Below are 27,921 nucleotides of genomic sequence, written 5' to 3'. Positions count from 1 at the left end.
TTCCTCACCTCTGACAATTTCTCATACCTCAACTCCCCATGCCCTCTTCCTCCTCAGAGTCCTTCATTCCCATAATCTCTTTCACATTCCTGGGCCAAATACTCACCACAATCAAGCCAAGTCCAACAAAGAGTGCAACAATGGCTGTGGTGGCAGCCAGAGAAATGAGGATGATTCCAATGGGCGTCAGGAGCCCAGTGGGCTTCACTGCAGTTACTGAATCTGTTCCCTCAGAGTGAGTGTTGAGATGCTTAGTGGTATAATCCTCTGTGGTTCCTGGGTCTGCAGTGGTGTAGTCCTTGGTGGTCCCCAGGTCTGCAGTGCAAGAGTACACAGTGGTCCTCAGGTCAGCAGTGGTGTGGTCCTTGGTGGTCCCCAGGTCTGCAGTGAAAGAGTCCACAGTGGTCCCTGGGTCTGTAGTGAAAGAGTCTTTGGTAGTCCCCCTGTCAGCAATGGTGTGGTCCTCAGTGGTTTCCAGGTCTGCAGTGAAAGAGTCCTTGGTGGTCCCTGGTTCTACACTGATATAGTCCTTGGTGATCCCTGGGTCATCAGTGGTGTAGTCCTTGGTGGTCACCAGGTCCACAATGAAAGAGTCTGTGGTTGTCCCCAGATCTGAAGTGGTATAGTCCTCAGTGGTCCCCAGGTCTGCAGTGAAAGAGTCCTCGGTGGTCCCTGGTTCTACAGTGATGTATTCCTTGGTGATCCCTGGGTCATCAGTGGTGTAGTACTTGGTGGTCCCCAGGTCCACAATGAGAGAGTCTGCAGGTATCCCCAGGTCTGAAATGGTATAGTCCTCAGTGGTCCCCAGGTCTGCAGTGAAAGAGTCCTCGGTGGTCCCTGGGTCTACAGTGATATAGTCCTTGGTGATCCCTGGGTCATCAGTGGGATAGTCCTTTGTGGTCCCCAGGTCTGCAGTGGTATAGTCCTCAGTGGTCCCCAGGTCTACAGTGGTGTAGTGCTCAGTGGTCCCCAGGTCTGAAGTGTCATAGTCCTCAGGGGTCTCCAAGTGTTCAGTGGTATAGTCTTCAATAGTGCCTGGGCCGTGAATGACATGGTCCTCAGTGGGCCCCAGGTCTGCAGTGGTGTAATCCTTGGTGGTCCCTGGGTCTGCAGTGAAAGAGTCTTCAGTGGTACCCAGGTCTACAGTGGTGTAGTCCTCAGTGGTCCTCGGGTCATCAGTGATGTAGTCCTCAATGGTCCCCAGGTCTGCAGCAAAAGAGTCTTTGGTGGTTCCCAGGTCTGCTGTGGTATAGTCCTCAGGCCCCAGGGCTACAGTAGTATAGTCATCATAGGCCCCTGAGTCTGTAGTGGTGTAGTACTCAGAGGTCTCCAGGTGTTCAGTGGTGTAGTCCTCAGTGGTGCCTGGCGCCTCAATGACGTGATCCTCAATGGTCCCCAGATCATCAGTGATATTGTCCTCAGTGGGCCCCAGGTCTGCAGTGGTGTAGTCCTCAAGGGTCTCCAGGGGTTCAGTGGTGTAGTCCTCATTGGTACCTAGGGCCTCAATGATATGATCTTCAGTAGTCTCTACATCATCTGTGGGATAGTTTTCTCTTGTCTCTGAGTTTTCAGGGCTGGTCACTGGGTCCTTAGTGGAAACATTTTGGCTTGTTCCTATTCAAAAATAATCTTTTTAAATGTAGATCCCTGATGGACTGTCATCATCTGCTCTGCTTAATATTTTCCGTAACTGTCCTTCCCATTCAAATGACATATCTCCGCATATAATGTGGTTGGATTTATTCGAGTTAAGGACCATCTGGTGTTTGGATTTAATTCTGATAAAAAAAAAACATCCCACATGGAATCCTCTTGCACTACAAAGTGGACTATCCAGAGTTAAGCTAGGTCCTTGGAAGGTATGATCACCCAGCCTTTGGCTCTGCCCTTTCCTGCTCTGGGCTCTCCGTGGAACTTTAAAACTGACTCTTTCTCAGCCTCACTCCTGGGCTGGGTTGGTATTTCAGCAATTTGGGTATTCTGACTCCGTGTTTGTGTGTGTTTTCTCTCACCCAGCCATGCCTGGGGCTCCAGTAAACAAACGAGGCAGGAGCTGTGATTCATGTTAGAGATTAAATTCAGGTCATGGCTTGCTGTATGATTTAGAGGGAGACAGCTCTGGGTCAGATCTGGGGCTGCAGTGGCAAAATTAAAGGCAGGTAAGATTCGAGGTGGTTTGGGGTAGGAGGAGTCATGAGGGACTGTGGGTCCGCTCTGGTTGGAGTTGACAGCAACACTGAGTTGAGTCTAAACAGAAGGAAGAAATGAATCCTCTTCACCTCCCGCCACCCCCACCTGCAGGGCATCAGGACTGACAGCATTTACTCTTATGAATAAATGCAGCCTACATGGCTTATATTTTGGGGTTTTGGGTCTCTCTGCTCAAAACAGTTCCTCCCTATCTGCTGCTGATTCCCCAAATTCCTCTCATAGGGCTCAAATCTTCCATTTTTCAAAAAGAATTGAAATACAGAAACTTAAATAAAGTGTAATTAATCAAAAGTAGAGCATTTCCTTAAAAGAGGATGTGAGAAAGAGAATGAACAGGACCCTCAAAACCCTGCTTCCTTGTGATGGGGAGTTGGTGGCAGATACCAGGGTCTGGAATCTCCCAAGTTTCACCCATTTATTCCATACCTTGGCTCAAGACTGGCCCTGCCTGAGTCCCAAGAGATTCCTTCTCCAGGGAGCCCAACCCCCAGCTCTCCAGGCCCTGGGGAACTTTTGCATCTTTCTCTCGAAAATCAGTTCACTCACCCAGGTCCAAACACCTTAGCAGAAGCAGCAGCAGCAGCAGGAGAAGGGATGTGGCAGAGCGTTTCCTTCTTTTCATCTCAAAGAATCCACACGGGCTGGAAGCCAGAGAAGCTTTTCCTCCCTCCTTCTCTCTAGTTTTTCTGTCTTTCCTTCTCCTTAAGCCCACAGAGGCTGTGAGATTTATATGTGCTGCTGCCCAGGAAGCTAGCACTCCTGGGTCTTCTTTCTTGCAAGGAGGAGCACCTTATTCCATTACTCTGTCAATCTAGGGAAGAGGATCTGACACAGGGGAGTGGCAGAGCGGACGAGAGATGTCACAGGTGTAAGAAGGGGATCTTGGCTCTGGCCCAGGGCCCAGAGATGAGCAGTAACAGGGAATCAAGCTTGTCAGTGTGAGTGGCATCATTTTCTGATGCAGAGCCCTAGATGAAAACTGGTCTCTACACAATGTCCCAGTGCTCCGAGAGGGCCTTGGACTTCCTTTTCCATGGGTGGGAGAAGACCAAGGAGGGTATGTGCCAGGGCTGCCTGGGGGAGTAGCGCATGGTTAGAGGAGAGCTAGATGTCAGAGGTCTTAGAGCACCTGGGTCCTTAACAGGAAGGAGGAGAATTGATGAGGGGGCATAAACACCCAATCTCTCTACCTTAAAACTGCCCTCTTCTCTTAAGCATCCATCCAACTCCTTTTCAGTGGTTTATCTCCAGCCCGCAGATTTCCCTCCTTGCTCCTGCTACTTGAGGGCCCTCAGCCCACCAAGCCTTCCTCAATTACTAGATGAAATTAGTTCCCCTCCAAAGGTCATGTCAGGCCTGGAATGAGAATGCCCATATCCTTCCTTCTCTGACTCCCATCCCTGTCTCATTCAACATTGTCCAGAAAATCATAGCTGGTTCTTGTTTTCATTCAGAGGCAGGAAGTTTCCTGCGATCTGTGGGGCCTCTCTCTTTCCCAGTGGCCTCTTAAGAGGAAGAGGAACTCGGGAATTACAGGAGGGCTGGGACCGTGTTCCCCTCTCAGATGGCAGCTGATTCTCTGAAAGACAATTGAATGAATGGCCACTTTACGAAATATAATTGATTACTTCAACTACTAATTTTATTTGAATGTATTAAATATTTTCAAGAATAATATTATTTGGATGGATTAAAAAAGTATTTGTATGTACTTAACATAACCAATGAATATATTTTAAAGGACTATCATAAAGAAAAGATACTTTTTAAGTCAAGAGGCACAATTTAAACGTTGTAAAATTCACCTTTTTACATGTACAGGCCTTTTTGTTCTGTTTTGTTTTAAAATTTTTTATTTTGAGATAATTTTAGACATATAGAAGAGTTGCAAACATAGTACAGAGAGTTTCCATATATTCCCTATGTCAACATCTTACATAGTATAATTATGTTTATAGAAACTAAGAAATTAACATTGGTATAATACTCTTAACTAAACTACAGAATTCATTCAGATTTTGTGCTTTCCCGTTAACGTCCTTTTTGTGTTCCAGATCCAATCCAGGATTCCACATGGCGCTTACTCATCAGGTCTCGTTAGTCTCCAACCTGTGACAGTTCCTCTGTTTTTGTCTTTCATGATGTTGATTCTTTTGAAGAGTACTGGTCAGACATTTTATAGAATGTCCTGCAACTTTGGTTTGTTTGACTTCTTATCATTAATTTGATTTCTTATGATTAAATTGGGGTTATAAATTATTGAGTAGGCTACCACAGAGAGGATGTGCCCTTCACAGTGTGTCGTATCAGAGAGGCCATTATGGGTAATGTCAACCTTGATCACTCAGTTGAGGTGGTGTCTGACAGGATTCTCCATGGTAAAGTTTCTGCTTTTCCCTTTGCAAATACTAAATATTTGTGCAGAGATATTTTGAGACTATGCAAATATCCTATTTTTGCTTAAACTTTCACTCACTAATTTTGGCATTCATTGGTATATCTTGCCTGCAGCAATTATTACTGTGTGGTTGTAATGGTGTCCCACATTCCTTCCCTTTTTATTAACTGGAATTCTTCTGTAAGAAAAATTTGTACCTTCTCCCCAGTCTGTTTGTTCAGTTGTTTATATCAGTATGGACTCATAGATATTTATTGTGTTCTGTGAGTATGATCCAGCACTATCACTATTTATTTTGTTGCTCCAACTTTGTCCATTGGGCACTTTTCAGATTGGCTCCAGTACCTTTTTAATTTCCTCCATTCGCTTTTTATGGTATTTTCCTACATTCTAGCATCACAAGATGCTCCATGCTCATTTTGTATTTTCTCTGCCAAGGCACTGGAATCAATCATTTCTCCATGCAGCTCTCGTTCTTTTTCTTAGAGAATAGTATTTGGAAACCAAGATCTGGGCACTAGGTGTGCTCATTGCTAATGGGGTGTCACTGCTTCTTGTCCCTTGCAGAAGTTAGAGATAGGAAAAAAAAAATATATATATATATATATATATATATGTATACTAACTCACAGATAAACACATATCTGTATTTACTTTGTAATTATCTGTCTGTATATATATAAAACACAAGCATGAGTCAATTTTGATAACCTCCAGCTCCAATCCAGCAACAAAGAGTTCATTCTAGACTCTCCCCTTTCCTTATTTGTTACTTCTTTCTCTGCCTGGCTCTCAATATCTACAATATTTCTATTTATTTGTTCAACCTTAGTAAAGACATAGTGGTTTCAGAATTGCTAATCCATACCCATGTGAGAAACAAATTTACCAAGTAGAGTACAGTGTTTGTGCACAGTTCTTTTTGTCTTTGGCCTTATAGTCAAAACACTGATTTTCAGGGGCTGGCCTGGAGGCACAGCAGTTAAGTTCGAACGTTCCCTTTCGGCGGCCTGGGGTTTGCCAGTTGAGATTCCAGGTGTGGACCTACACACTGCTTATCAAGCCATGCTGTGTAGGCATCCCATATATAAAGTAGAGGAAGATGGGCACAGATGTTAGCTCAGGGCCAGTCTTCCTCAGCAAAAAGAGGAGGATTGGCAGTAGACGTTAGCTCAGGGCTAATCTTCCTCAAAAAAAAAAAAAAAAACCACTCTTTTTCAAAGTTACTTAGGTCAGCATCTTCTTCCCCAACCCCTTCAGGGTGGTTATGTGATTCATTTGTCAGAGTCTGCATTCCACTTCTCCCCCCACTTCCTGGTTGATTTGCTAATTTCCATACAGTAAAATTCACTCTCGGCAGTGTACAGTCTACGGATTTTGATGAATCGTGTATTCATCATGCTGAAATATTTCATTGCACCCAAAACCCACCATGCTGTCCGTCTAAAGTCAACCCTTCCACCAACTCCCAGATCCCAGCAAAACAGATCTGGTTTCTGTCCTTATAGTTTTACCATTTCCAGAACATCATATGAATGGAATTACATAGTCTATAGCCTTATTGGTTTCACTATAATCTATATATTATTCACAGAAGTAATATTTGTAATTATTCATCATTCAAGAATAAACTATTTTTCTTGTATATATTCTTGGATAGAGTCTTTCATATGAACATTTTTATAAATAAATATATTTTTCTTGAGTATATTCTTACGATAAAACCTTTCATAATCAAGAAGATATTCTCCAGTCTCCCTCCTTCCTGTCCTCCAGTCTCTAGATGCAGCAGGAGATTATTATTTAAAGGAAATAAGAAAATTCAAACAATTAGTCATTTGATGAATTAGCTTTAAGAAAATTGTCTAGAGCTCTTGCCATATATACAAATATAGAATAATTACATCGTTCACCTGAAACTAAGACAGTGTTATACGTCAATTATACCTCCATTAAAAGAAAAATCCTTACTATGTGGAAAGATATTCAGTACAAAGGAGTATCTACTTAAAACCAAGAACTAGCATTCTCCGTAATTGAGGAAAACATTAGAGATGTTGTCTTTAAAAACAGAAACAAAATTTAAATGCCCATTATCACTGTTTACTAATTAATACCACATTTCAGATTCTTGCAAATGCAATGACACAAATAATTTTCAATTTAGACACTTAAATAATTTAGACACTTAAATAATATTAGAGAGGAAAAAGAAAGTGTTAATTTCAACAATAACATTGTACACAAAATAATTTTTAAACCATCTATAAAATTATTGAAGTTATTAAGAGTTCAGCAAAGTAGTCAGTGATAAGCTAAATATATAAATCTATTGTATCCCTCCTTAAAAGTAGTCAGAAATTAAAATAAAAACAATTTATTCATACCAACAACAAAAACATAAAATACTAAATGAATGCAAAATTTACATTAAATTGTGAATAAAAATTCTGGAAAGAAAAGAATAAATAAAAAAAAGAAAGAGAAAAAAATTACCTAAAGCTGTTAGATGAGGACCTCCCTAAAAAAAAGACTTTTAGTAAAAGTCACTGTGGAGTCTGGAGATAGAGAATTTTTTTTTAAGTGCTAGGCGGAAATCTCTTGAAATTCACTTTTCTTCTTGATTCTCATTTCCACATTTTTGTGGTCTTGGATGTGTCTGTCTGTCTGTCTGTTTGTTTATTTGCTGGGACATTATAACAGCCTCTGGACTCCAATCCTTACTGGATCCCAGCCACTATTTTCTACTCGCTCAGGTGACCAGAATGTTGTTGCTTGGGAAAAAAACTTTTTTTCCCCGAAACACCTTAAAATGATTTGTTGGCTTCCTGTTGTACAGGGTGAAATCTCTCCTCCCTGGTGTGGCATTCAAAGCCATACAGTTAACCCTCTGGCCTCATCTCCCTGTGCCGTCCTATCCAGTCCCACAGCTCTTTGGATCATTCACTGGCCACACCGCGCCTCGTCTTGCACAAGGTGCTCGCTTGCCTGGCATGTTACCTTCTCCTCCTCGTAAATGCCTGCTCACTCTTTGTAATCCAAGTCAAAGTCTTCTTCTATGTGTCAGCTCCTGCTCTCCTTGGCCAAGTTATGTTTCCTCCTGGACTACTTTCATTTAAAGGATTTGATGCATTGATCTAAACCAATCTACAAGTCTATTTCCTTTACCAACCTGTGACCTACACTTTCATCCTTGTTTCTCCAACTTCTCGGGACCTAGTGCCAAGCAGGCGCTCAGTAAATACAGTGAATGGATGAACAAAGAAACGAGAGAAATTTTAAGATAAAAGGGTGTAAACTATTAAAGCTGAAGAGGAGATAACTGATAGACTAGTTACTGCCTTCAAGGATGGAGATTACTATATAGTAAAAAAACCACCAAACTGTTACACAGCTTTTATTTTTTGAGGTAAAATTTACACACAGTGAAATGCACATATCTTAAGTACTCAGTTAGATGAGTTTTGACTGATGTATTTACCTGTGTAAACAGCAGCCCAGCCAAGACATAAAACATTTCTATCACGCAGAAAGTTCTCCCTTCCTAAGAATTCTTACCTTCCTGGGAAATCAGTGATCTGATCTCCATCACTGTAGATTAGTTTGCCTATTCTTGAATTTCATACAAATGGAATCACAAATGGAACCTACTCTTTTGCGTTTGGCTTCCATACACACAACTTCTAAAACTGTTTTGTTAACAGTGTTGTAAAATGTACATGGAGAAACAGCTTTGACCCTGTTAGGAAAGTTCTGGCAAAGATCAGACTATGAGAACCACAGAAGCTGAAGGGACTCAGCAGGGTTAAGGCAAGTGATTCATTCTCGGCAAGCAGGAGTCAGGGGAGCGCGTGGTGTCAGTGGAGCAAGTTGCACCAGAAATCTTGACCAGGCTGGGGCTTCGGTAAGAGCGCTGCACTGACACCCCAGTTTTGTGTCCTTGTTCTGAGACCTGGTTTTGCAGGGGCTACTGAGAGCCTACTGGGAGCTGGGCCTGCCGTTGCAGAAATAGGGGGCACATTCTTCCAGGACAGCTGTTGGGGCTGGGAGCCCACAGGAGAGAAAAGTGGCAACTCACCCCTGTCCTTCCAGTGAAGAATCCAAACCCAGAGCAGTCATGAGTGGCCAGGGAATGTGGCCACACCTGGGGGTAGCCCCATTAGGAATTCCTCCTCTGCCTCACAACATACGTGATCACCACCCCCTCTTCATGCTCTAAGCTCACACAGAGATTGTTTTCTCGTCGTGCAACACAAATCTGTGAAGCCCAGCACCTGCCTACCCCCACCTTTCCTGATTCCATCCTTCCATCAGCCCAGAGGTCTCAAGGGAATGCTGACAGAAGGGGGAAGAAAATGGGGCCGATATAAAGTCTCTGCATTTTCCTCTAAGGATTTGAGAGCTGGGAGAACACAGGGAAAAGGGATCGTTAGGACATAGGGAACCTCTATTCACAGCAATAGGTAAACACACACCCACAGAGTCTGGCTCCCACATATATTAAATGCATTTATTTAATAATTTAGTCGCTGCTACAGCCTTCCTTTTCTGGGCTGGAAAAACCAGGCGGGAGGGAGGAGTGTAAGAGGCTGAAGCAGAGCTGGGAGGAGCAGCCCTGGGGGTCAGTGGAGGGAAACTCAGGCCCTGTGGCCTCCAGGTCAGCTCCACCCCTCTGAGGACCGAGATGCCTCTGCCTTCAAGGACACGCAGGGCCACTGTGTCTCCCAGGCAGCTCCATGCCTGCAGGAGGAGACTGGCCTTCTCTGGAGTCAGTTACTTTCGCCCTTGACCCATCTTGGGCTCCATAATAGCCGGGAGGGCACGGACGAGGGTTCGGGCCGTGAGGGTGGTAGAGACCCACATTGAAGAGGTTTCTTAGGCACAGAGAGTTTCTCTAGAAAACAAAAGGATGAATAGTTTCTGAGTTATGCTCCCTTCTTCCAGTGCTCTCCAATCCCAAGCACCCCACTTTCCTGCCGGCACTCTCCCTCCGCATTGCTTCTTTTGGTCCCCTTCTTCCCTCATTGCTTTCCTCTGACTGTATCTTGGCTTTTCTGAGCCTCAGCTTGCTGGCTCTAACCCGTTGTTTCTCTGTCTTGTCATGTAACTCTTTCCTGATTTCTCATTCCCTTTGATTTCCACAGTGACACTGCTCTCTCTACCCTAGCTCCTTCCTCAACTTTCCTGCACTCTTTCCCTCAGGAAAAGGATTTCTTCCACATCTGGCACTCACGAAATGGAAGAGGAGCCCAGTGAAGAGAATCACAGCCATTGCAACCGAGGCCAGAGTGATTAGGGCGACTTCCCACGGCCTCAGGCATCCGTTAGGTTTTTTCTCATTCCCTGGAGGAGCACTACTTGTGCTGGTGACATTGGAGGTTGTAGCTGTTTTGTTAGTTCCACTGGACGGTGTGGTTGATCCAGGAGGTGTGGTAACGGTGGTCTCGCTGGGCGGTGTGGTCGATCCAGGAGGGGTGGTGGCGGTGGTCCCACTGGACGGGGTGGTCGATCCAGCAGGGGTGGTGGCGGTGGTCCCACTGGACGGGGTGGTTGATCCAGGAGGGGTGGTGGCGGTTGTCCCACTGGACAGGGTGGTCGATCCAGCAGGGGTGGTGGCGGTGGTCCCACTGGACGGGGTGGTCAATCCAGCAGGGGTGGTGGCGGTGGTCCCACTGGACGGGGTGGTCGATCCAGCAGGGGTGGTGGCGGTGGTCCCACTGGACGGGGTGGTCGATCCAGCAGGGGTGGTGGCGGTGGTCCCACTGGACGGGGTGGTCGATCCAGCAGGGGTGGTGGCGGTGGTCCCACTGGACGGGGTGGTCGATCCAGGAGGGGTGGTGGCGGTGGTCCCACTGGACGGGGTGGTCGATCCAGCAGGGGTGGTGGCGGTGGTCCCACTGGACGGTGTGGTCGATCCAGCAGGGGTGGTGGCGGTGGTCCCACTGGACGGGGTGGTCGATCCAGCAGGGGTGGTGGCAGTGGTCGCACTGGACGGTGTGGTTGATCCAGGGGGTGTGGTAGAGGTGGTCCCACTGGATGCTGTGGTTGGTCCAAGGGAGATGATTATAGTGTTAGCATTGGAAGTTACAGCTTATTAAGAAAGGATGGCTGGTTAGTTCCATAGGAAATTTTGTTTGGTTCTGCAATTACCACTACTAACAACAATAATAACAACTATCATTTACTGAGTGTTCGCTATGTTCCAGGCATTGTGATAAGTGCCATGTATGAATTAGTACTTCAAATCCTCACAATAGGTCCATGAGATAGGAATTGTTATTACTCCCATTTTATAGATGGGGAAATCGAGGTTTCAAGAAGTTAAGCAACTGGTCCCAGGTTAGAGAACTAGCAGGTATGGAAGAGGGATTTAAATCAAGGCAATCTGACACTAGAGCCAGCCCTTAACTCATATGCTATTCCACATCCGAGGTATGGGGAAGTCGTATGACCTGGGGTCCCAAGAGGATGGTGTTGTTATTCCTTCTCTCACTATTCATGATACTCTCCAGAGAAAGAATGGAAAAGAGGAAGTTGAAGGGCTCATGTGCACACATTGAGCAGCTCTCCAAACAAAATTGTATCCTTCTTGTAGGGGAGAGATAATCAAGGCGAATCAGTTTCAGAGGGGACAGTAATGTGCATTTTTACTACTATCAGGTAATTCTTATGTACACAAAAGTTTCAGAGACACCAATTATGGGACCCCACATGGCCTTGGCACATTGTTTAGCAAAGAACTAGCCACACGTACCTCGAAGAAATAAGATCTCCCAGGACTCAAGGAAGGGGCTCAACCTCCTTGGTTAGTGAGTTAGAGTCAAGGTGAGACTGGTGCTCTTTCCTTCTATTTCAGGCCTATTTTCTACCCTGTTCTGATTTTCCATTGCAATAATAACCAAGCACTTGGCCCCCCAGATGCCTAATTACCCTCACCTGATATATGGCTTGTTTTTCTACTGGGACGTGAGTGTTCTTCCCCACACCCTCTGCCTGTGTTCTTTTCTTAGTGTTGTCTGGACCAAGATAAAAATTGCAAACTTAGATTTGGGGGAAGAATTTTAAAACCTCTTGTTAATGCCTCTGATTAGGGTTAACTAATCCTAAGATAAACTAAGTGAGAAGTTGAGATGAAAATCTGGCCTGTGGAGAGGGAATAGATTTATTTTGTGTTGTTCAGGGGCATAAAACAAATGAGTCAAAGCCATGGTGGAGCTGATTCTAGAGAAAATTAAAGCTGTGAGAATGTGAAACAGCACACCTCCACATGTTTAATTAGAGGCTAGCTGACCGCTGTCAGAGATGTTGGAAGGGGATCCCTACTTACTGTGGGGTCAGACATTCACTTTAAGATCCCTTCTAACTCTAATGCATCTCTATTTAGGACTGATTTATTACAGAGGAAATAGGCAGACTTCTGGACAGAAAAGTTGCTACTAGGAAAAGAATGGAGAACAAATCCTGGGTTGGACTGGAGAAAACAGCACAAAATAATGATCCCTACCCCTTTGATGAGAGTGAGAGCTAACAGTACAGCGTGTGCATCCCAGGAGTTGTCAACATTCTCCCCAAACCCAACTCAAACTCCAAGATTATCCTCTTTTGAACAAAATCACTCACCATTTCCTAAAAGTAGAAGAAGGTGAAACAATAGCCAGCGTGAAGGGGAAAATGTCTTCATCTTGAAATAATCTGCCTGCAAAGCCTGGAAGAGAGGGCTCCTGAGTCCCAGATATGATTAAGGCCTAGAAGGGAAAGAAAAAAAAAAAAAAAAACAAGGGTCTTAAGAAAGAAGAGTCTCAAGGTGGAGATCTGAGGCCCAGAATGCTGAGGGTTTAGATCTCCAAAGAATGGGTCTTCAACCAGAAGAAAACACCAGTAGAGGGGACCTCGGGCTGCAGAGTTGGCAGGTTGGATGCCTGGTCCTTTAGGCTCTCTTCCACAGAATGTCACCTCTTTCTTTCTCTTTCAAAGAAGGCCTTTATAGCATCATCTGGGTTGGGCAGGGGCTGGACATGTGGCCTGTTGTTCTTCCAGCTGTGAGAAGATGACAGAATACCTGGACTCAGAGAGGAGGGGCACAGAGGCCGGGAAGTACTTGAGAGAGGAGGATGACATGATTCCAGTAGGCAGAACCTTGGAAGGGACATGAAGTAGGACAGTTCAAGGGGATCAAGTTGTCAAAGTGGAGGGGACCCACCCTCTGAGGCAGGGATCAGGCTGAAAATCTGTTCTAGCTCAAGAGCTCATTTCCTGGATTAGAAATCCTGAATGCATGCGATAGCTGGACGGGAGCAGGGGTGTGAGAAGGAAACTCCAATGAACAGAACTTGGCGGGAAGGACACATAAAGTGAGATTCAGTGTGAATGGGAACTGGGGACTGGACCTCTGGGCGCTGCTGAGCATGGAGCGGGCATGCAAAATACATCTAAAATGGGGAGGGAAGAGAGACTCAAGGCTAGACTCGGGGGTCTCTGGGGCATGGGAGGTGGGAGTGGGGAGAGTGGGGTTGTTGGGGAGATGAGACCAGTGGTGTGCTGGTGTGAGTGCATGTCTGTCTACGAGGGCCCAAAATTATTAAATTTTCAGGATTTTTTGCAACATAGCGGCCATTAAAAATTATATTAGCTTAGGGGCTGGCCCCGTGGCCGAGTGGTTAAGTTCGCGCGCTCCTCTGCAGGCGGCCCAGTGTTTCGTTGGTTCGAATCCTGGGCGTGGACATGGCACTGCTCATCAGACCACGCTGAGGCAGCGTCCCACATGCCACAACTAGAAGGACCCACAACGAAAAATATGCAACTATGTACCGGGGGGCTTTGGGGAGAAAAAGGAAAAAAATAAAATCTTAAAAAAAAATTATATTAGCTTACAATGAACTAAATTACATTAAAAACAAAGGTAGAAGTATTCAAAACTCACCTTTTTCTAATTATTTCAGCACACTTTACTATTATCTATGCTCATGATGTTATGTACATCTATTGTATCTGTCTTGTGGAAATACTATATATTGGTGTGTTGCCCATCTCTTCCCAACGCCACGTTCAGTGATGTCATATTGGTAACTTGAAATCAGCTATGGTAGGTGCATTTGCACCACAGAAAATCAGTTGTTAAACATTCACCAGCACACACACAGGATGGGACTTTTGGAGAGTAATGGCAACTGGAGAAAGATGTTTCTGCTTCCGACTCTCCTTGAGAGGGTACTCCTCTTTTGTTTTTGAAGGATTCATAGGAACTTTTCCACCCAGGGGAACTTCAGCTGGTTCTTCTCATCAGTGCCGTGTGCCGGACAAGCTGAGTGATCAAGGAAGTACCTACCCTTGGGACACTGCCCATCTGCCGGGGAACTGAGGGCTTTCAGAACAATCTTGTTTAGACACTGGATGAGGCCAGCGGAAATCATACAAAGGCAGCTGACCAAGGAGGATAGAACAAAGACGGTAATGGGCTAAAGGGTTGGCAGCTCCTTCATCCACAGTTCATGGCAAAAAATTAGGGATGGGCTCTATGGGAGCTTTAATTTTATATTATGTATAATCAAAACAAGCTGTATCCACCCCCTCTAGAAACCTGGCAAGGATTCCTGGCAGAGGAACCATTTCAGATTGTTTAGATGTTGGGATGAAAGAATATTGATGGCATGTGAGGCCTGATGAAAGTGAGCCGACAAGCAGGAGATGGTGGGGGAATTACCCCACAAATATTTAGCGATTGCTCACTGTGTGCTGGACGTTGTACTTCAATGAACAAAACTGTATTCCTTTGGAGTTTATATCCTAAGATAGGGAAGAACTGTGAATGACTGGGTTCTAGAAGTGGGAAGAGAATGGGCTGTGGTAAGAGAAAGAGGGAAGGAACCTAGATTCTAGGATGCCCTGAGAAAGGACTGGGAAGTTATCTGCCCACTGTCCGTGATGGGAAGAGCCATGTCAGGGATGGATGAGCCTTGTGGTCAGTAACAAGTAAGTACTGAGATCTCAGTACCCTGCTCTAAGGGTAAAAATCCCAATAACATTTCTAAGTAGAAAGACATTTTTCTTTCTAGAATGACCTGGAGTTAGAGAACTGGTTTTACAGTGCCGGTTTGCTCACTTATAAGCTATTTTTCTGAGTTACAGGTTTCTCATCTACTTAGCGGGAATTATAATCTGAACTTCAAACGGCTATTGTGAGGACTCGGTGATGGCTTCTATAAAAGCTCTTAGCATAGTGCTCGGCACATGGAAGTCACTTAGGAACAAAGGACAATAGCAAAACAGATGCAAAGTTAAAAAGACAATCATTTCACGTGGATGCCACATACATTAATGAATTTTTATTTCTTAGAGTATCCGGTAATTTTCTTTTTAGTCACACAACATCTGGAGGAGACACCAAAAAAGGGAGGAAGACTCTTCTCAAAGACAAACTCAAGCTCTGAAGGGCAATGGAATGACCCGGATGGAGGGAGGATGGGAAAGCAGCTGGCTCGAGTATAGTCACTGTGGCCATCCCCACCCTCATCAAGGGCCAGCAGCCTCCTTGCTCCTGAAATTCTGAGTGGTGGGGACAGCCCAAGGAATACACTTACCTGAGATCATTTCTAAGCCTCATGAAGCTGTGGGTCCCTTCCAAAACCACACTTTGCTTGAACTGTAGCCTTGCTGATCAGACATCGAAAGTCTTTCCATGGCCTCCCGAGTGGACGCCTTGATGACTCGTCCCATGATCATCTTCATGGCCGTGGCCTGATTCATGGTCAAGGCCAAGGGCCCCTCTGCAACTCAGTTTATTGTTGAGGCTACAGGATAATGGACCCAGGCCTAGGTCACAGGCTTAACAAGTGCCAATGTTTCTCAGGGGCAAATGAGTATCCCTCTAAAAGAGAAAAATGCAACTATTTTCAAAGATTAATCCTTCTCTCCCATTTCACAACCTACCTCATTGACTAAAATCACAGACTTTCACTTTTTTTGGATGATCCATTTTAAAAAATGTTTCCTAACCTCTTTACTTTTTTCGTATCTCTCTTCATATCCTGTTGTGTTATTCTTTATTTCTCTCTTTAAGAAAACAGTAAAACAAGAAAAAATTAAATAAAATAATGATCTTACTGTTCCTATGTATTCCCATTTACTGTGCTGTACCAATAAAATATGGTGGAATTTACAAAGCAAAAATAAATCAACATCCCAGTGTTCAGGGGGATAGACTCCCATCAAAGGACAGGAAATGGCCATTGTATTAATTAAGCAAACGTGTGTTTGTGAGACCAGGAATAAACAGTTCTGGATGAGCCATGGTTTTGAAATCATCATACAACTTTGCAGTTAAAAGCATGAATTCCTGAATTTAAAAGACCCCGGGTTGAGTTCTAACTCTGCTATGTGCTCTTCAGTAAGTTACTTAACCTCTCTATGCCTTCTTGTGTATGAAATGTGAATAGTGTCCTGTACATAAATGATGTCCTTGTATATGAAACAGAAATAATAATAACACTTCCTCATAGGGTTGTTGGGGGGATAAAATGAAGTAGCAAATGTAAAATACACAGTATCTGGCACAAAGTAAGTGCTTAATAAATATTAACTACCATTATTATTGCTATTACCTTTATAGTTGGAGTGGCCTTCATCATTTATAAAGTATCTCCCAACAACAAAAAAACATGAAACTAAAAATTCAGAACAAGAAGAAAATACATTGGAATAGGAGACGAAGTCCAACCGAAATTCTGAACGCAGATCCAGGCCCGGACTGGGGGCAGCTCTCAGCCTGCAGAGGAATGTTGGAGAGTTGGCAAGCCCTGGCTGAGACCTGGAAACCTCAGCATTTCATTTGGCTACTGGTCTTGTGTCTCCCATCGTCTCTGGTTTCAGCCCCTGTTATTCTGCCTTGATATTGCCACAAGTTCCTGTGGGCCTACTTGGTTCAGCCCCACGAAGAAGATGCAAGCACAGTTTTCACCCTCAGTGGGACAGAAACATCAAAGGGAAGGGATTGTGTTCCTCCTTGGAGTGAACTTGGGAATCCAAAATTAGAGTGAGGGGTAGAACCCAAAGGGAAGCCAGGGTGTCATACTTGGCCCCCTCTCCTTTGCATCTAGAAAGGCCCTCTTTGGTGCTAAAGTTTGGGAGTCTTTGAGCTTTGTCTCTTTATTTACTCATCTCTGTATTTCCCCATTCCCCAACCTTCCCTCCTGTATTTTTATCTCCTTTCTCTCTCTCTCTTGTTTTCTGCTTCACTCTTCTCCGCTTGTCTCTATAATATGCTATGCTTTCTGTCTCTGAGTGTCTTTTCTTATTTTTTGATTCTGACAATCTCTACCTTTCATCGTAATTATGAGATCTGTAAGTGACACTATTTCCATGCATTCCCCACACACACCGCAACTCATGATCTATAGTCACCGACAGCATCCTTATTAACCAGTCAAAATACCCACCAGGCAAAATCCAAGTCCTACTGACAGAACAATAGCAGGTGAAGCCAGAGAAAAGAGGATGATGCCCCAGGCTATAAATATCTCGGTCTTACCACTGTCACTGGAATGCGGCTCACACTATGTGAGCCCCGGAAATGACCAGGTCTGCTTCACGGGTGCTTTCATTGAGTCCAGTGGTGGTGATTGTTTCAAGGGTAGATCCTGTTCCATGACTAGAGGTGACTAGAGGGTGTATGTGTCCCTGGGCTAGTGGTGCCTGAAGCAGGAATGGTTGTGCCTGTCTCAGTGGGGGCTGTGCCCAGGGCAGAGTGTGATGTTCCAGCCCCAGGAGTAGTATTGATGCCTAGGGCAGGGGGGCAGTTTCTGTTCGAGAGCAGGTTGTGCCTTAAGATGTAGTGCTTACATATATTCCCATGGGGGCTGTGCCTCGGCCAGAGGAGATCTTCATCTTCCAGGGCTGCTGTCACCTGAGACAGGAGTGGTCCCTGGGCTGGAGGGGTTGAGATGGAGGGAGCTGTGTCTTTCTCGTGATGACTAGACATAGACTTAGGGATGTGCTTGCACCAATGGCAGTTGTGCCCATTCAGAGGCTGGTGTTGCTTTTTCAGTACTGGATGGTCCTTGGGCAGAGGTTGTGGTTCCTGTTCTGATGATAGTGGTGTCTAAGGGTAGATATGCCCAATCCAGGGTGGTTGTGTCGTGGACAAAAGCAGTTGTCCTTGTTCTCTCAATGGTTATGTCTAGGACTAGGGTGGTTGTGCCTATCTTGGTAATGGTTAGACTTTGGATGGAAGAGACTGATCCTACTTCAGTAGTGGTTGATTCTTGGAAAGAGGTGATGGTACCTGTTTTGAAAATGGTGGTGTCTGAGAAAAGGAAGACATGCCTGACCCAGGGGTGGTTGTGCCTTGGGTGAACGTTGTTGCAAAGTTCCCATAGTGGTTGTGCTTAGGACCAAGTATTAAGATGGTTGTGCCTGTTCCGGGGGTGATTGTGCCTTGAGTAGAAGTTTCTGTGCCTGTCTCAGTGGTTGCTGATCCTTGAGCAGAGTGATTGTTCCTCTTCCAGTGACGATGGGGTTATCCCATCCTGGGACGAGTGTGTACCTGCCTATGCCTTGGGCAAAAGTTGTGCCTGTTCTGATGGTGGTTGTACCTTGGCGAAAGGTGGTCACTTTTGTTCTAGTGCTGGCCTTCTCTGAGTCAGGGGTGGCTGATTCTGTTCTAGGGCTGGTGGTGACTGAGATGGAGATGAGCGGAGATGGGCTTGGATTTGAGCAGTAGTGGTTGTGCCTATTTCTTTGGTGGATGATGCTTGGTTGGGGCAGATGGTGCCCATTCCAGGGACAGTAGCACTTGAGACCAGAGTGGATGTATCTGCTCCAGAAATACTTGTGCCCTGGGCAGAAGAGCTAGCGCCCACCAGTGGGGGTGGTGTCTAGGTCAATCGAGGTTGTTTCTATTCCGGTGCTGTTCTTCTCTGAAACAGGACTGCTGGGTTTTGTTCCGGGGTTGGTGGTGAACAAGATGGAAGTATCTGTGTGTGTCCTAGTGGAGACTGTGCCTTGGGCAGAAGTGGTTGTTTCCCTCTTGGGGGTAGCTCCTGCTCCAACCACGGTATGTGAGATGGGGAGGAAGTGCCTGCTGTGGTGGCAGACAGTGTTGGGGCCAGTCTCAGTTCCAGTGTAGAAGCAGGAAGAGGCTCTGGTTAAGGAGACCAGGAGCAGTGCAAGATAGTGGGAAGCAAAAAAGCTCCTAAAATCCTCTTCATTCAACCTAAACTTTTTCTTTAACTTTTCCCTCATCTTTTTTTAAAAATTTCATTTGACAATGGAGATAAAGAGGCTATATGTGAGCTAAAGTAGTCTATAATTTCTAAGACTTGAATGTCGTTGAATTCCAGTAGTGATGGGAGTCAGCTAAACCTGTGCACCCATCAGCTGGGCCCACAAAGGAGGCCTAGTTTGGTTTTCCCTCAGGCTAATTGCACTCACACCACCCTGGCTCCTGGTGGGAACCCTCAGGGATTATTAGGAGTAATGATCTGAAATTAGACAGCACTTAAAGGAAATATTATCACTTGCATTGCCTTTTGATGTGGGCCTGGTACTGATTTGGAATTGAGGATGCATTAAATCTGAGATTTTCCAGTTCAGTATAAAACATGCATCCATCAGCTCCTGCAATCCAGGATACCCGGAGAAGTGAAACCCAGTCCCTGCCCCAGTCAGGTGCATGGCTGGGGATGAGGAAAACGAATTTGCTTCAAGGTAAAGGTAAGATCAGTATGGTGGTCTGAGTGGGGTCAGTTCTCAATTTTGCAGACATGGGCAAAAGAATGTAATCATCATTGCTTCTGGAAAAGGAATGAGAATTTTGGGACATGAGGCCTGACACAAGGGGCCCTTTCTCCTTTAGACTTTCTGTGGTCTCCATGTTCTTTTCTTTGATAAACCAGTAATTCATTTACCAGGTCCCAGGAGGCCAAAGAGAAGCAACAACAGGAACCAGAAGGCACAAGAGAACTTTCTTCTCTTAATCTTGATAAAATTACCTGGGAGAATGCCTGGGTTCCGAAGGAAGGATGGCTGCAGAGGAGAGACAGGACCAGATGCCTAGGGTCTCCGAATGAGAGAGGTAAAGGCCAGCCAGAGCCAGTCCTGGGAGGAGAGCAGTAGGTGGGGTAAGCATGGGGGTGGTGGGGAGCCAGGGGCTGAGAGAGCCAGACCCCTGGGAACCATAAAGCACACTACACTCTGTCTTCTTATTTTTCTTCGTTTTATCCACCTGATTAGAGACATTTATAGTTGCCACTGGGTAAAGGAAGCCAGTATTTCTAGGGTCCCCTCCCCTGGGAAGAGCAATTCTGGGATGGGCAACGTGGTTGTTTCGGACTGAGAGAGGTGGGTGGGTACCTTTTTGTTTGGAGAGAGGAGTCTATGGTGGTGTTAGGGGAGAAAGGAGAGAGTCAGCCCTCTCCCCTCTGGAGAGAAGCAACGGGAAGGAAAGCAGAAGAGGGACAGCAAAACTGTCAGATTTGAGGACACCCATCATTCGAGCCAGAGATGAGCAGAAACCTATTTTCCCCGGTATGCATCATCTCTAGAGCAGGAGGAAGGTGGGAAGTTAACTGGTCTAAAAGTCAGTGGGTCCCTGTTCTATGAAAGCTGGGGATTTGGAAGGCATGAGTATCACTACCCTAAAGATGAGATTTTCTTGGAATATTGGTTTCTAAAGTCCAGGCAGCACGTGGCTCTGTGGGCAATCCTTTCTGCAGCCTCTCCAAGTGTGGGGTAGGTGGCAATGAGTGCTGGAGCTGGCTCATACTGGCTTGCAGGAGCTGATGGCTAAATTTTCTGAAAATTCATGAGCTGCTTGTTAAACATGAGCATTGTTAAAAATTAAATTATAGGAGGTTGTGAAAGTGTGGAAGGCAGGGGGGTTTACGGGAACTCTGTATTTTCTGCTCAATTTTGTTATGAACCAAACTGCTCTAAAAAACAAAGTCTATTTTTAAAAATTAAATTATATAATGGTGTGTCAGTGTAAGGTCATCAATTGTAATAAATGTTCCACTCTGATGAGCGGTGTTGACAATACAGAGGGCTATGCATGTGTTGGGACAGGGGGCATATGGGAAATCTCTGTACTTTCCCCTCAATTTTTCTGTGAACCAAAAACTGCCCTTAAAAATTAAACTATATAAACTTGAAACTGAAGTAAATTATCTTAGAAACAAAGTAGTGAGTAATCAAAAGTCATCACTTCCTAATTTGGTTACTATGTTACTATATATTGATTCGCTGCTGTGCAGCTCCTCCCAAATCCCTGTTCAGTCACTTATTTTGGCAGCTTCAAGTAGGCTGTGCTGGGAATATTTACATCACAGAAATCAGAAAATGCTACATAGCAGGGCCTTTTCCCCAGGGAGGGCTGGTTGTTAAACATTTGCCAACACACCACTAGTAGGAGGACACTGAGTGAATTTCTCACTCGGTGTAGCCGGGGGGGGGGGGGGGGGTGGGGGGGGGGGGTGGTCTCCCTGGTCATCCTCTTGGCGGAGACTTTTTGAGCAAGAAGCAAAGGTCCCAACTCAAGGTCCAAGCCATATATACATTCGAGTATTCAAAATGTACAAGGTGAAACCTCTATGTACAAGAAAAATATGTAACATTGTTTGATGTAATTGATATCACCTGACTTTGAAGCCCCATTCTCAGGGATAGAGGGGATAATGAAGGAGAGATGTGGGGAGAAGGAACTAAGCTTGATGATTAAAGTTATTTCATTCCAGAGTGATGTCACCAAGATGGCAACAGAGAAGGTTTCTGAGCTCCCCTCCTCCCACAGACTCACTGAATGTACAACTATGCATGGGCTGATTTCCAGAAACTGGATGGGTGACTCCTACACATTGGCTGACAAGAAAACACTCACATCAAAACGGGTAGGAAAGGCTGAGACACACTCTTGTCATAAACCCCACCCCCAGCACAGCACCTTACAATCGAGAGGACCTCCCCAGCTCCCAGTCTCTCCCTGAGGAGTAGTTCAGACCACACCTCCAGCACCCCAACTTTTAAGCCTGCCACCCAAGGGATGGACGCCCAAATCATCTAACTCTGAGAGCCAGTGGGGCTAGCATTCACAAGACTATAGAAAAGAAGCAGTTGTTAACAGGGCATGCAAGCACTTCCTGAGGCTATCTCCCCAAGCTCAGTGAGAGGGAGCAGCAAAAATGCCCAACGCTCAGCTTTCCCCTGGAAGGTGTTTGACTGCATGCTTTACCAGCTGCTGCCTGAGAGTCTGGCTTCCAATTAGCTCACGTGTGGGTGCTGACTGGGATCCTTCCCAGAGCCCGAAAGAGCCTTGTGGGCACTTCCCCTGCCTTCTCCCTCTAGCTTGCTCTAACAATAAAAACAAGTCACCAGCTTCTCCATAGAAGGAGCTTGTCTATACATCTAGCACCCCAACTTTTATGGCCACGACCCAAGGGACAGGCCCCCAAATCACCTAGCTCTGATAGCCCAAAGGGCTTGACATTCCCAAGGCCCACAGGACTATAGCAAACAAAGAAGCAGTTGTTAAATAGGCACACGAGCACTGTCCGTGGCTACCCTCCCTGAGCTCAGCACAGGGGAGGAGGCAAAAATACCCATCTCCCAGTTTTTCCTGGAAGAGGTTTGACTGTATACTCTCCCAGCTGCTGCCTGAGGGTCCAGTTGACTGGGATCCTCCTAGGAGCCTGAAAGAGATGGTGGGCACTTCCCCTGCCTTCTCCCTCCAGCTCGTTCCAACAATAAACCCAAGTAACCAGCTTCTCCTTTGCAGGAGCTTTTTGTACATCTAGTGCCACAACTTTTGTGGATGCCACCCAAGGGACGGGATATCAAATCACTTAGCTCTGATAGCCAACAGGGATCAGCATTCATGAGCCCCATAGGACAATATTAAACCAAAAAAAACAGTTTTCAAATGGATGCACAAGCATTCCCTGCAGCTATCCGTCCTGGGCTAAGCGTAGAGGTAGCAGGCAAAAGAAAGCCCATCTCCCAGTTTCTCCCTGGAAAAGATTTGACTGCATACTTTCCCAACCGCTGCCTGAGGTTCCAGCTTCTAGTTAGCCTGCATGTGGGAGCTGACTGGTATCCTCTGGGGATCTTGAAAGAGCTGGTGGGCTCACTTCAACAGTAAAATCAAGTCTCAAGCTTCTCCCTGGACGGAGCTTGTCCCCACATCTAGCACCCAACTGTTATAGCTGCCACCTGAGGATCTGGATCCCGAATCACCTAGCTCTGAGAGCTGTTGGGGCTTGGCATTCACAAGTCCTCTGGGAATCACACAAAACAAACAGGTGGTTCTATTTGAGTACACAAGTACTCCCAGCAACTATTCCCTCTGGCTCAGTTACCTTTCGTGTGTGTGTGTGTGTGTGTGCGCGCGCGTGCGCGTGAGAATGGTCATGTTCTATCATTTTAGCAAATTATACAATACAGTATGATTAACTATAGTCACCATGCTATACACTAGCTCCTCAGACCATATTCATCTTATAACTGAAAGTGTGCAGCCTATGACCAGCATGTCCCCATTCCCCCGACCCCCTAACTCATAGCAATCACCATTCTACTCTCTGGTTCTATGAGTTGACTTTTTTAGATTCCACATATAACTAAGATCATCCAGTATTTGTCTTTCTGTGTCTGCTTATTTCACTTAGCATAATTTCATCCATGTTGTTGTAAATGGCAGGATTTCCTTCTTTTTTAAGGCTGAATAATATTCCAGTGTGTGTGTGTTTGTGTAACATTTTCTTTATCCATTCATCCACTGACAGACACTTACGTTGTTTCTATATCTTAGCTATTGTGAAAAATGCTGCAATGAACATGGGAGTACAGATATCTCTTCACAATAATGATTTTGTTTCCTTTGGATATATACCAGAAATGAGATTGCTGGATCATATGGTAAGTTCTATATTTAACTTTTTGAGGAATCTCCATACTGTTTTCCATAATTGCCATGCCAATTTACATTCCCATCAACAGTGTACAAGGGTTCCCTTTTCTCCACATACTCACTAACACTTGCTATTTCTTGCCTTTTGGATGATAGCCATCCTAACAGGTGTGAGGTGATATCTCATTGTGGTTGTCACTTGCGTTTCCCTGATGACTAGTGATGTTAAGTACCTTTTCATGTACCTGGTGACTATCTGTATGCCTTCTTTGGAAAAATGTCTATTCAGGTGCTTTCTCCATTTTTTAAATCTACTTATTTGGTTTTTTGCTATTAAGTTGTATTAAGTTCCTTATATATTTTGAGTATTAACCCCTTATCATGTATATGGTTTACAAAGATTTTCTCCTATTCTGTAGGTTATCTTTTCATTTTGTTAATTGTTTCCTTTGCTGTACAGAAGCTTTTTGGCTTGATATAGTCCCACTTGTTTATTTTTGCTTTTGTTGGCTGTGCTTTTGGTGTCAAATCCAAAAAATAATTACCAAGACCAATATCCGGTTAGCTTATTGCCTATGTTTTCTTCTGGGAGTTTTCAGTTTTAAATCTTAATCCATTTTGAGTAGGTTTTTGTGTGTGGTGTAAGATAACGGTCCTTTTCATTCTTTTGCATATGGATGTCCAGTTTTCCCAACCATTAATTGAAGAGACTAACATTTCCCCATTGTATATTTTTGGTGACTTTGTCAAAGATTAGTTGACTATTTGTGGATGGATTTATTTCTGGGCTATCTGTTCTGTTCCATTGGTCTATGTGTCTGTTTTTATGCTGGCACCATACTGTTTTGATTACTATTGCTTTGTTAGAAAGACTTTCAAATGGCCCTGATACATCTTTGGAAAGGAGCAGCAGCCCTGAGGGAGGGCTAAGGTCGAAGTTGCGCCTCCTCCCCCGATCTCCATCTGCCCCCTTCAAAGTCACCCTGAGTAAATATAAGATCTAATTATAAACAATGTGGTTGCTACACAAAGGCAGCTTCTTCAAAAGCACACTGAAAAGTATTTTCTCTTCTCCTCCATCAGCTATCCACAAATAAACAATCAAATGAGAGCTAACGATAGTGTTTATTGAGTATTCCACATTATTGAGTATTCCAGATATTATTCAAAGTGCTTTACAGATATTAGCTCACTTAGTATTCACAGCTACTCTACGTTTTAGGTGCCACAATTATCCCGCATTTTATAAATGTGGAAAATGACAAACAAAGAAGCCTCAGTTTACCCCGCCCAGGCTCACAAAGCTAACAGGTGACAGAGTCAGGATTTGAACCCAGGTGCTCTGGCTCCTGGGCCACATTGTTAATCGCTACAAAGAGAGGGCATCAACTGCAAGCATTGCTTCCAGAATGGTTCCAACTGCCCCTTTCAAACCAAATCACACGTACCTAACCCCTCCCCTACAGAAATTCTGGAGCTTCCACAAAAGCTGTGAAAGTTCTGCAAGGTTAAATTTGAAACAAAAATAGATGCAGTATTTATCAGAAGGCACACGTCGTTAGAATGAACGAGCTAGAAGCAGGTTGTCCTAGCGCAATCGACTGGCAAGTGACCGTATTTGGACGGCTGTTTTGATAGTTAGTTCTAATGACCATGAAGGAACAGGGACGTAGGGACTGCCTTTGAACTTCTGTCTTGTTTACAGAATGAGAGATTAAGTTCCTTCAGTATTAGAAACTTTAGGATTCAAACTCTTGAATACAAATAGAAAAATTACAGAAGACACGGCATAATTTGGTTATGTTTTTTTTGGTAAAATTTAGGCAAAAAAAAAAAAAGTCCTATTTAGGAATTGCCTGAATTCTAGATTCTCTCTACTGTGTCTTTTAGTCTTAACATTCCGATCTCCTGCAGGCAGTTAGCCAATAAGTCTGCTTTCTCCATCTAGTTTTAATCTACCATCTTTAGCCCCACTGCATTCTCTCCGTGCGTGGATCTGTGCCAGCGTCTATTATTGGCATTGACACCTTTTCATATCCTTCCATGCTCTCTCTCATTCAGCAGGAACCTTGAACCTGGGAACTACATTTTCTGGGCTTCCTTGACAACGGGATCTAGACACATTTTTATGTTCGTCCAATGAGACGAATTCTCACAAGACTTAGATTTCCTTTGTTAGTGACAATGGCTGGATCCATGGGCTTCCAAGGTGAGGATTTTGCGGTGGCTCTGAGGATTCTGCATTTCCCTGTTGCTGTAGGGCTGTCAAGGAACGCTGGAGCTGGCAGCATGTCCCCGCCTCTGGGTGACAGCAGCTTTCTGCTCTCTGCAGCAGTGAACCTGAAAGCTATCCGCTGTCATCCTGACTTCTACTCCTCCAGCTTTTCAAGTAGTTTTATGAGCACCATTCTTTCTACTAAATCCCTTTATGCTTGAAATATTCAGAGTGGTTTCTGTTTTCATTAGTGAACCCTGACTGTTACAGTATTTGATATAAGACGAGGTTTTAGAAAGTTGACCTTCCAAAATGGGAATCTGGGATGGGTTATCTGACCACCTAGGGCTTGAGGGCAGGGCTGACCTCACACTGGTATAAAGTAGGGTATTTGTATTCTGTAGCAAAAGGTAATAAGAGTTACTTAAGTTATCACTTGTGGTTGTGTCTGGAATAAAGTAATTGTTGAGGGAAGGGTTGGGGAGTCTTGGGGGTGGAGTGGTTCCTGTGATAGATCAAGATGATGTGGGTGATTGCATTGGAGGGGTCACAGCCATCACACCTGTCTGTCACACCCTCAGTCAAGGCAGTACTGAGAACAAAAGAGCTTTCTCTGACTACTCTAAAAGAAATGCTTATCTCTGGAAGCTGCAAGGACTATGTACGATACAACCAGACTCAAAGTTTGATTCTGCAGTTTGAAGAATTATATTCAACTTGCGTTTATGTCCTTGCCAGAATCTTATGTGACATCTAGGATATTTGTTAAATAGAAGCCCAGGGTTGAGGTGGAGACACTTGGGTAGATTGAGAGGAATCTGAGAAACTTGAATTTGAAATCCCGCTGAGCCTTCCTTGCCGGCAGAAGAAGCCCCTCCTCCTCTATCTGGGGAAGTTCACTTCTTTCGGCCTGAAGACCCTGTAGTGACCCCTCCTGAAGCACTTTTTTTGGCAAGCGGATGCAGATTTTCCTAAGACCCTGTGTTAGTTTCCTACCGCTGCTGTAACGAATTACCACAAACCTAGTGGCTTAAAACAACATAGATTTATTCTCTTACAGTTCCGGAGGTCAGAAGTCTGAAGTGGGCTCACTGGGCTAAAGAGAAGGTGTCAGCAGGGCTGTGTTACTGCTGGAGGCTCTGGTGGAGAATTCGTTTTTTTGCCTTTTCCAGCTTCTAGAGGCTTCCTATATTCCTTGGCTCGTGACCTCTTCCTCCTCCTTCAAAGCCAGCATGATAGTATCTTCAAATCTCTCTGATTTTGACTCTCCTGTCTCCCTCTTGTAAGGACCTTTCTGATTATATTGGGCCCACCTAGATTATCCAGAATAATCTTCCCATCTCAAGATCCCTAATGTGATCACCCCTGCAAAGTCCTTTTTGCGATATAAGACAGATTTCAGCTTCTTCAGATTAGGATGCAGACATTTTTGGGGGGCCATTGTTCTGGCTACCACAGGCCCTATATCAACACCCTCATGGCCTCCAGCTCCACAATTAGAGTCAGATCTAGCATCTGAGAGCAACTCCTGCTGACATCCAGCAAAGAAATAGGACCCCAATTCTACAACCACGTGGAACTGAATTCTGCCACAATCACATGAGCTTATCTCCTTTTAATAACTAGCATCTGACATGGCATTGGATTCTCAGTATGTAACAGTTCATGAAATGTGAGCTGCCCTTATGAACCAGGTGTTGTCTGCACCTCCAAACTATAAGATTGGGCACACTTAACCTCACTCTCCTCATCGAGCAGGAGTGGTGTATATGAATTTGGGCTCAATTAAGTCCGCAAGACACAAGTAAGATGCATGAGCAGGCAGCTCAAACTCCAACAGCCTCTACTCCGGATACATTTCTAAACTCTCCCTCCATACCCACAGTCACACGCAGTTTCCTATGTCTGATTGACTGAGAGAGATTAGGTTTCATCAGGCCTGCCGATGGCTCTGCATGATATAAGAGCACCACCAGAAAGAGGACTGCTGGCACATTTCAGCCCCACTCAGGGTCCCATGAAGGACAGTGAGGAAGGGAAATCCTCCCAGGGAGTGGAACCTGGAACAATTCATCTGCTTGTTTACTTTGCCCAAGCAAAGAGATGACCAAAATTACAGTCTGCCCTGATCAATAGGCAATGGCAACAAGTTTGGCTGGATAACTTGGGTTGTGGAAAGAATGTAAGTGGTGAATTGATGATTGC

At 44.8% G+C, this 27,921-nt stretch overlaps 1 long non-coding RNA gene across 1 annotated transcript in view; it reads left to right on the top strand.

The window, feature by feature from the left end:
- The window catches only part of LOC139077292 (uncharacterized), a 97,689-nt gene that overhangs the window by 21,483 nt on the left and 48,285 nt on the right, over nt 1–27,921 (top strand). The window contains exons 3-5 of the long non-coding RNA XR_011529677.1: nt 19,513–19,676; nt 21,334–21,486; nt 23,403–23,509. This is a non-coding gene — a long non-coding RNA (uncharacterized lncRNA). The remainder of the gene's footprint in view (nt 1–19,512; nt 19,677–21,333; nt 21,487–23,402; nt 23,510–27,921) is intronic.

Source organism: Equus przewalskii, chromosome 19 (assembly GCF_037783145.1).
Source record: "Equus przewalskii isolate Varuska chromosome 19, EquPr2, whole genome shotgun sequence".
NCBI classification, from domain to species: Eukaryota; Metazoa; Chordata; class Mammalia; order Perissodactyla; family Equidae; genus Equus; species Equus przewalskii.
This window is presented reverse-complemented; position numbering and strand designations above follow the sequence as displayed.